Here is a 10,000-nt window from a genome sequence, read left to right as displayed (position 1 = left end):
TAGTGACTGCTTTCTCCCCTTCTCTTCTCCAACCAATCAGAGAATAGTTCCTGCTGGTATTTCCCCAACTTGACCTTGATAGGCTCCACTGTTGATGTGGTTGCCAAGGTGACACTATAAACAGAGTCGCTATGTGGGGGGGGGAGATGTGTTGTTTCACTTCCTCTCCCCAGATAGGCCTACATACATTACACACACACACACACACACACACACACACACACACACACACACACACACACACACACACACACACACACACACACACACACAGTAATGGGAACAAGTGGTCTTCGTGAGCTTCTATATCAGCATTGAGGCTCTTTGTGATAATGACAGACTGATATTTTATTGTGGAAATGCAGGTCAAATACCTGAACGTGGTCAAACCTAGCGGGGCAAGGTAACACACTATATGACTCATTATGATATTTTTACTCCGGGGGCACGCCCCAGGCACACACATTTGAACAAAGTCTTGCTAAATAGTTTCAACAGAAAAGCATGCCTTCGTTAACAAACCTGCCTGGTAAGCTGGCCTAGCCGGCTCAGCGGTAACACATATGGCTTTCTTTCTGACATTTAGGTAAGGCTATGTCTTCATCTTAATCGGCTATTGGTGACAGTATATTAAGCATGGCGCCCCCTAGAGTTTGACATGGGAATTAACACGATACCCCACATTGGCAACTGCCAGTGGAAACGCATGTCCATTGCCAAGGGCAGAGCCTGTACACCAACAGGGTTGACTGTGTGCTGTGTTTGTATGTGTGACAGCCACGGAAAGGCACGCATTCCACCACACAGGGAGGCATTGTTCAGCAGTACTAACCCCTCAACACCATCCAAAAACAAAACAAACACACACAAATAATGTGCACACACACTACCACTACTAGAGTGAGTCTTCACACTGTAAACATTGGTCGATATAGTGCACAAATAGCTCAAGATGTCAACAGTACACCACACACACACACACTACAATATAGTGAACAAAAATATAAACGCAAAGTAAATTGTTGGTCCCATGTTTCATGAGCTGAAATAAAAGATCCCAGGAATGTTCCATACACAAAGAGCTAATTTCTCCCAAATTATGTGCACAAACTTGTTTACATCCCTGTTAGTGAGCATTTACCCTTTACCTGACAGGTTTGGCATATGAAGACGCTGATTAAACAAAATGATCATTGCAAAGGTGCACCTTGTTCTGGGGACAATAAAATACCATTCTAAAATGTGCAGTTTTGCCACACTACACAATGTCTCAGATGTCTCAAGTTTTGAGGGACCAGCCAATTAGTATGCTAACTGCAGGAATGTGCACCAGAGCTGTTGCCAGAGAATTTAATGTTCATTTCTCTACCATAAGCCGCCTGACGTTTTTGAGAATTGGACAGAACGTCCAACTGGCTTCACAATCGCAGGACCACGTGTAATAACACCATCCCAGCACCTCCACATCCGGCTTCCAACAGCCACCCGGACAGCTGATGAAACTGTGGGTTTGCACGATGACCACGGGCACGCTGGAGAAGTGTGCTCTTCACGGATGAATCCCGGGTTCAACTGTACCGGGCAGATGGCAGACATGACACTGTGTATGGCATCGTGTAGGCAAGCGGTTTTCTGATGTCAACGTTGTGAACAGAGAACCCCAACGGAACCACGGGGCAATGGAAATGGGAGTCATAAGCTACGGACAACGAACACAATTGCATTTTAAAATCGATGGAAATTTGAATGCACAGAGATACCGTGATGAGATCCTGAGGCCCAATGTCGTGCCATTCATCAGCTGTCATCACCTCATGTTTCAGCATGATAATGTACGGCCCCATGTTGCAAGGATCAGTGCACAATTCCTAGAAGCTGAACACGCCGCAGTTCTTCCATGGCCTGCATACTTAGACATAGCACCAATTGAGCATGTTTGGGATGCTCTGGACCGACAGCGTGTTCCAGTTCCCGCCAATATCCAGCAACTTCACACAGCCATTAACGAATGGGACAACATTTCACAGGCCACAATCAAGCAACCTGATCATCTCTATGTGAAGGAGGTGTGTCATGCTGGGTGAGGCACAAGGTGTTCACCAGACACCGACAGGTTCTGATCCATGCCCCTACCTATTTTCTAAAAGGTATCTGTGACCAACAGATGCATATCTATATTCCCAGTCATGCAAAATCCATAGATTAGGGCCTAAAGAACATATTTTAATTGACCGATTCCCTTATATTAACTGTTGCGTTTATATTTGTTTTATTCAATGTAGAAAACACAGGACACAGACGGTGACATCCTACACGCAGAAAGACGTTTTATTGAGCCTATGTAAATAACACATAGCTGCTTTACAGTGTACAACACATGCATACACTACACATACCGTCTCTCACACACACACTGACCTGCACAGCACATGATGGAGTGCAGGTGGGCATTGAGGCTGGACTCGTTATGGTAGTCCCGCCACATCCTTCTGTTTACTGTTCTATCCTTCTCTATTTCTCTCCTTCCGCTTTCCTTCACCCGGCTTCTAAAGCCACTTCCTCTTCTCTCTCCCAGTGCACAAGTCCACATGTGATTCCAAAGTCAGGTAGCACACCAGAGAGAGAGAGAGAGGCAATGTAAACGAGTCACTATTCCGCAATCCCAGAACAAGAGTAGTCGCTCTCAGAGGAAGTCCACGTGTCTTATTCCAAGCCAGGGAGAGGCAAAGTACACCAATTGCTATTTCAGTTTCCACAATGTCAAAACAAGACTATTCCAATGAATTTGATTCTCCCAAAAACACTTATTGCAAGGACTAGTCTCCCCGTGTCTCAGACAAGTAGAGGGATTTATTTCTGGGTTGGCTCTTTCTGCCTGTCGCTCCCTTGTACCCACTCTCTTTCCGCCGGTCTCGCGGTCGCTGCCATTTCTAAACTCCTAGCCAGCTCTCACCGGAGCAGACACACGTGTGTGTCAAAGTCACAGGCTGCCCCCTCCCCTCTGGCAAATAAAGACCGCCCCTCCAACCCCTCCCTCTGGTTCTTCCGCTCTCGTTGTCTCGCACTCCCTCGGTTACTCCCGTCCCCTGCTGGCCTGAGGCACGGCCCCTCGTTCACTCTACTCCTGGTGCAGGATAGACACCTTGTGCTCTAAAATGCAGCTGCTGAGCAGTGGCTCTGCAGACAAAGCAGGTTCAGGAGCTGCGGTTCTCTCCCTCCCGCTCTCTTTCAAAGTATCTTAAGGCTGCAGTCCTCTGGTTAAGAGGTGTATGCTGTCAAGACGGGATAACAGAAAGTTGAGGAAACTGTCTGCCGTTCACAGTTGGAAATAAAAAGGGGTTTTCCTTCTTCATTCTTCCAGAGCAAAGGAAGGAAGTAGTTGTAGAGAGAGATTGTTTATCAAACTCTGGTTGAGGTAAATAATAAGGAAGTCAAAAAGAGAACGTGCTGAAGTGTCCCATTATGATGATGTCATCCACTCAAGCAATCAAGCAAGCAGCAGACTCCAGTGTTTAGATTCCAGTCTGTTGCCATGTGAACACACACACACTGCTCTCTCTAACAGAAACCAGACACTGCTAGCCCTAGACTGTAACCAACATCATTTTACAATCTTTTTCTTTCCTCTTTCTCAGCCTGGGAACAAACATTTGCCACAATCCCAGAAGAAACCCCCTGGCTGTCCATTGTAGAGCCCCCGTTCTGAGCCAATGAGTGTTTTGTGTGTGTTTAAGACCAATCGTCTGATCACAAAATGATCTGCTGAGCTTGTGATGTCATCTGATGAGACAGAGACAAGCTACTTCAGATAATCATAATAATCTGAGTAGCTGCCTTAGTCAGTGAGAAAATGATACAAATATGTTTTGGGTCAGGGCTGTAGTGTGTATGAGGAGGTCTATTGGAGAACTGTCCAGATCAGATTTCTTGACTCCTCTCCAGGCGGGTGAACAAGTGAACAAGATGCGTCTTGAGCTGAGAGCCACCGTCCCCTGACACCGTACACACCCACGAACAATCACAGAACGGGACAAACACACACTTTAGTCTCGGCAATCTAAATCCCCAGCGTTGACTCATCCTTCATTGTAACCCTACTGATAGCTACTCTGAGGAAAAATGTACTTTCTATGTCTGTGTTATGTGGTTGTCCCACCTAGCTATCGAAGATGAATGCACCAACTATAAGTCGCGCTGGATCAGTGTCTGCTAAATGACTGAAATGTCAAAATGTAGCCCCCTGTCCTATGACTAAGCATTCCCTTGATGCAACAGCATTGTCAGCTAGCCTATTCCTACACCCCTTCAAATCTGTCGATGTTGCATGGAGCGTCTCAAAACCTTTCACAACGCTAGCCCCTACAATAATTGTCATGTTTCAATTTAAAAAGCTGGAACAAAATCAATAGTAGAACTGAAACGGAGTCAGCAAAAACAGCTGCAACCAACTCGCTTCGTAGAACAACAGCGTGACGGCATATGAACATGTGACCGGAACATTGACATTATCACTGGGAGTCTGACAGTCAAGGGTGACATCACAGTCTGTAGTTTCTTATGGAAATACTAAAGACCAGGTAAAAACCTATAGTTTAGCATACAAAAGAGCTGGCACAACAACAACGCCTAGACGGCCCCAACAAAAGCAGTGACGCACGCGCACACACACTCGTGACACACAACGACAACGCGCTCCGCCGGAAGAGTCCACACACACACACACACACACACGCACACTCCTCTCCTCCTGTCGATGATGCGTCACTCAAGTAACCGTGTTTCTCTCCCCCTATAGTGACCTCTTTACTCTCTCCACATATCCAATCCTCATCTTCCTCAGTCTGGTTTGTCCTTTGCCTTTCCCTCTGCTCACTCCATCCTTGTTTTCAAGAGGACTCTCTCCTCGGTTTTTAGAGCGAGAGCGTTGTTCAGCCGCTCCGTTTCTCCCCCGGCCCTCCAAACTATAAATACCAGGCAGAGCTTACGCTCTTAATACCACGCAGTATGCTTATCCCTCGCTCCCTCCCTCTCTTGTCATCACGTCTAATCTCTCCTCTTCTGTCGCTTCTCTCCTCAGTCTCATTCAATTAAACACCGGGGGTAGTCGCTGCTCCACCAAGTCTTCTCCTCCGGTTGTCAAATCTTATTTTTCCACTTCACTTTCTCCGTCGTTAAAAATGTCAGAGTTCATCACTCTCCTTCTCCGTCAGCAGTGGCACACCTCCCTCCCTCTCCCATCAATCCCCCTACATCCTATTTGTTATGTACGTATAAACCAAATAAACAGGAAATTAACTCCTATAGCAAATCTAAATCAACCAGACCAACATTTGAAGCGATATTCCCCAAAATATCCAGCTGCAATATTTACAAATATCCAAACCACTCCTGTATCGGGTAACAGGTTTTGAAAGTTACCAGGGCCCCCCGGCTGCCCTCTGGAGGAGCAGTCATCAGATAAGAACATATTGAATTTGGGCTCCTTGTGACTTATGATGACTGATATTGGGCAGTGTTAACCTTATTAGGAGGAGATGCTGTGTATCTACGTACGGGATACGCTGCACTATAGGGACGCAGGTTGTTTGGGGTTATAAGGTTATGTTGTAGGTTGTTTGGAGTTATAAGGTTATGTTGTAGGTTGTTTGGAGTTATAAGGTTATGTTGTAGGTTGTTTGGGGTTATAAGGTTATGTTGTAGGTTGTTTGGGGTTATAAGGTTATGTTGTAGGTTGTTTGGGGTTATAAGGTTATGTTGTAGGTTGTTTGGGGTTATAAGGTTATGTTGTAGGTTGTTTGGGGTTATAAGGTTATGTTGTAGGTTGTTTGGGGTTATAAGGTTATGTTGTAGGTTGTTTGGGGTTATAAGGTTATGTTGTAGGTTGTTTGGGGTTATAAGGTTGTTGTAGGTTGTTTGGGGTTATAAGGTTATGTTGTAGGTTGTTTGGGGTTATAAGGACTGCTGTCTATTAGTCAACACATACACAGGTGTGTTCTTTGAACTAAAACTGTCCTTGTCAATGCCCTTTTTCACAGTTAAGAGGTTATACAGTGGGGCAAAAAAAGTATTTAGTCAGCCACCAATTGTGCAAGTTCTCCCACTTAAAAAGATGAGAGAGGCCTGTAATTTTCATCATAGGTACACTTCAACTATGACAGACAAAATGAGAAGAACAAAATCCAGAAAAATCACCTTGTAGGATTTGTAATGAATTTATTTGCAAATTATGGTGGAAAATAAGTATTTGGTCACCTAGAAACAAGCAAGATTTCTGTCTCTCACAGACCTATAACTTCTTTTAGAGGCTCCTCGGTCCTCCACTCGTTACCTGTATTAATGGCACCTGTTATCAGAATAAAAGACACCTGTCCACAACCTCAAATAGTCACACTCCAAACTCCACTATGGCCAAGACCAAAGGATACTTCAGGATTTTGGCAATGAAGCCCTTCATCTACTTCCCCAGAGTCAGATGAACTTCCTTTAGACATAAAAGTGGTATCCACAAGTTCATCCGACTCTGGGGAAATAGATCATCCCGACGTATCCCTTTAATAATAATTCAGAAACAAAATGGATATCAGTAAAATCACTAACTAATCGTCAGGTCTGCCATTACTTATTACTTCTGGGAACTATCATCCTCCTCCATCCTCATGAGGGAGAGACATTAGAAAATATCTTCAAGGTATGTGGGGTTTTTGGTAACAGAATTACAAGGCAATGCTTTTTTTTTACTTACAGAAGAGAAGGTAAAACATTTTTCCAAAATGAAATATGTGATATTAGTTGGCAGGGTTCTATACGTCAACATTGTGTTTTAATGCATTTCTGATACCTTAAGACTTATTCTGGTTTTGCAAGACCCCCTTTTTCCATCTGTTTATCCAGATATCTAATATTTAAGATGGAAAATGGTTTAAAAATAAACCTTCGCTTTCATTTGACACCCAATTTGATATGCTCCTACTGTATGAGCTTCACATATTGGTGCTCATGGGCCCTTTTACATGGAATAGCCCCTATACATACACAGTCATGCAAGAGCACAAACACACAGCTCCCCACCCTGCCCATCACTCTGCTGTGCCACGTCTTGCTTGCTGCTGCGGCTAAAAATAAAGCCAGTGCGCCAGCGTCACAAACACACAGCTCTGTATCAGTCGGTACCGCACTTTAGCAAGCCTAAACACTCAAGCCTGCATCACACACACACACAGTACCACCCACACATAGCCCCAAGAAATGGCACACAGCACAGCTTTCCTATCCAGTCCCTTCAGATAGATGGTGATATTAGGTCCCTGTATAAATAGGAAGTGGCAGTAGGAAAAGGTCACTCTTTCCAAGGCATCCCTGTAGAACACAGAGGTGGGCAATACCTCGCTGTTCCTCCCATCATTTACATTTACATTTAAGTCATTTAGCAGACGCTCTTATCCATCATCCCAGACAGTCCTGTCACGCTAGATATTATACTCCTGTGACTGAAGGATATCAATCGAATCCTCCAAACAATTAGCAGAACGTCCTTGCCAGCGGCCACTGTGGTCCTTTATGGCTAATTATTAACCTCATCAGGATCGGACACTTTTTTCCCATTTTCGCCTAAAATGAAGCAAGGATATGCATATTATTGGAACCATATGAAAGGAAACAATTTGAAGTTTGTGGAAATGTGAAAGGAATGTAGAAGAATATAAACAATAAATCTGGTAAAAGATAATACAAATAAATAAAAAATAAAGTTATTTTGTATTTTTTGTACCATTATCTTTTGTCTTGCATTTCAAAGGCCATCGTGTATAATTCCAGCCCAGCTGCAATTTTGGCCACTCGATGGCCACTCGATTTTGGCCACTAGGGGCAGCAGTGTATGTGCAAAGTGTTACACTGATCCAATGAACCATTGCATTTCTGTTCAAAATGTTGTATCAAGACTGCCCAAATGGGCCTAACTGGTTTATTAAGTGGCCTATTCTAGCATTAGCCACTATCAAAGTCACTTATCATAGGGACTATAGATGGTTGGACACAGACCAAATGTGATGTATTCCAAATCTTGTATTAGGCTTTACATTAAAAGGATGTATGCCTCTTACAGGACTGCAACAGTACAACAACATATTTGTCATGGTGTTTACCCTCAGCATAAAATCAGCCACATGAGGGGACTGAGTTGCTTGTCACCAAAGTGACTTTCTGTTCACTGCATTAGGTGACACGACATTACAAAAAGCCGACTTAAAAACAGCCATTAAGAGACTTAACTGGCCAACTCATACAGTCCGCGACAAACGAGAAAGTCCACTCCAATGAAATTGATTTGAATCAATGGCACAATGACAGGTAGCAGCCACGCTGTGAAAAAGGCCAAATAAGGAGAACTGTGCCAGAATGACTCACACCGGTAGAGATCCAATCAGACAAACACAGTCTCAGTTTAAAAGAGAACACACAACTAAATTAAGACTAGCTAGCAGACAAAACATTTGCTCTCTGAAAAGTAACACGTTTCCCAAACTGAAATCTAACAGAAAGAAGAGACATACTGTCATCTACATGAAAACCCCCAAAACATTGACTTAAATGCTGATCATCCCCTCCTTCCAATACCAACCAGCCACACAGCAGTGAACAAGATATCATGCGAACACAAGACACGCTAACAAGAGACACCAAAAAAGTCTAAAGAGGAAGTAGGAAGCCAGGAGTGTCACTCCGAACACCCTCCCTCTCCTTATCTGAGGAGGATAAAGAGGCAGCAGCGACAGAAGGAGATGAGGAACACCCCCCCCAGCCCTATGTGCTTTAAGGAGTATATATACCTGGTGTAGAACGAGGGGTACGCCGTCGGCGGTAGAACCACACCACGGCCGCAGTGAAGAAGTGAGCAGCCACCACCAGGATGGGCGTGACGACCACCGGGTCCATGAGTAGGTGCATTGCTAACCACTTATGTGCTAACTGACCCAGAGTCAGTTTGTTCTTCAAAGAGTTCAACGAGCGAGTGACCACTTCCAGTGTCCAATACCAATCTCAGGTCTGTCCTAAGACGGGCAGCAACAAGCTACCGGGAAGAGTTTTGAAGTTTCTGCCTCAGCCTGTTAGTTAGAAGCATCGTCTCGTTTCTCTCCTTCCTGTTCTCTTTTTTTTGCTGTGGATAATAGTCGGCTGTTGGATAACCTTTTCTCTCCAACTTTTCCTCCTGAACACGTAGCCTCAACGCTGAGAGACTAATAATCTTTGCCAAGTTCTTCTCTCCATTGGAGCTCCCGCCCTCTTTTCCTCAAGCCGCTCTTTTTCGCGAGCCCCCCTCTCACACTCGTACACCGAATTCCTTTCCCCTGAAACAAGCGCCCGGCTTTAAGCCGTTGCTCCGACCACACAGTATAACAAAAAAGTTTAGTAGACAGAATAAAAGCGATGTTGGGGTTCAATCGCTCGCTAGGGAGGAAACCACATGGGAGATAGTCTTTCCTGTCTGCGTGTGTCAGTGTGAGTGAGGGTGATTCAGGTCGCGTGTCAGGGTGGCATTTGCGTGAGAACGTGTTGCCGTCTCTGACTGTTTATCTCTGTTGCTATGGTCAACCAATGTCACTCGTACCGAAATGTATTAATAGCCGTCTTTGAATGGAAGTGTTCCGACTGCCGATGACTTGATGTTCAGAGGTTGCGGGTGGGTTGACCACATATGTGTGTGTGTCAGAGAGTGTGTGTGTGAAATCGCAGTCTAAAAGAGTGTGAGAAATCACAACATGAGGGTTGCTAACTACAAGGGTAACTATGCTGTACTGTGTGTGTGTGTGTGTTCATGAAGTCACGATATGCGAGACATACCGTCTCAGTGAGTCAGCATGGCAGGGGGACAGGGGGTAGAATAGATAGAATGGCAGCAGGTCCTCGAGTTACTCACGCTTCACAGAGAACCGTGTGTGTGTGTGTGTGTGTGTGTGTGTGTGTGTGTGTGTGTGTGTGTGTGTGTGTGTCATGTACACTA

The 10,000-nt window shown here is 44.7% G+C and overlaps 1 protein-coding gene across 1 annotated transcript in view; it reads right to left on the bottom strand.

The window, feature by feature from the left end:
- LOC124044378 (microtubule-actin cross-linking factor 1-like) overlaps positions 1 to 10,000 on the bottom strand; it is a 288,208-nt gene that overhangs the window by 189,052 nt on the left and 89,156 nt on the right.

The sequence above is a fragment of the Oncorhynchus gorbuscha genome, linkage group LG09 (genome assembly GCF_021184085.1).
Source record: "Oncorhynchus gorbuscha isolate QuinsamMale2020 ecotype Even-year linkage group LG09, OgorEven_v1.0, whole genome shotgun sequence".
In the NCBI taxonomy this organism is placed as follows: domain Eukaryota; kingdom Metazoa; phylum Chordata; class Actinopteri; order Salmoniformes; family Salmonidae; genus Oncorhynchus; species Oncorhynchus gorbuscha.
The sequence above is the reverse complement of the archived record's forward strand: the minus strand, read 5'-3'. Positions and strand labels throughout refer to the sequence as shown.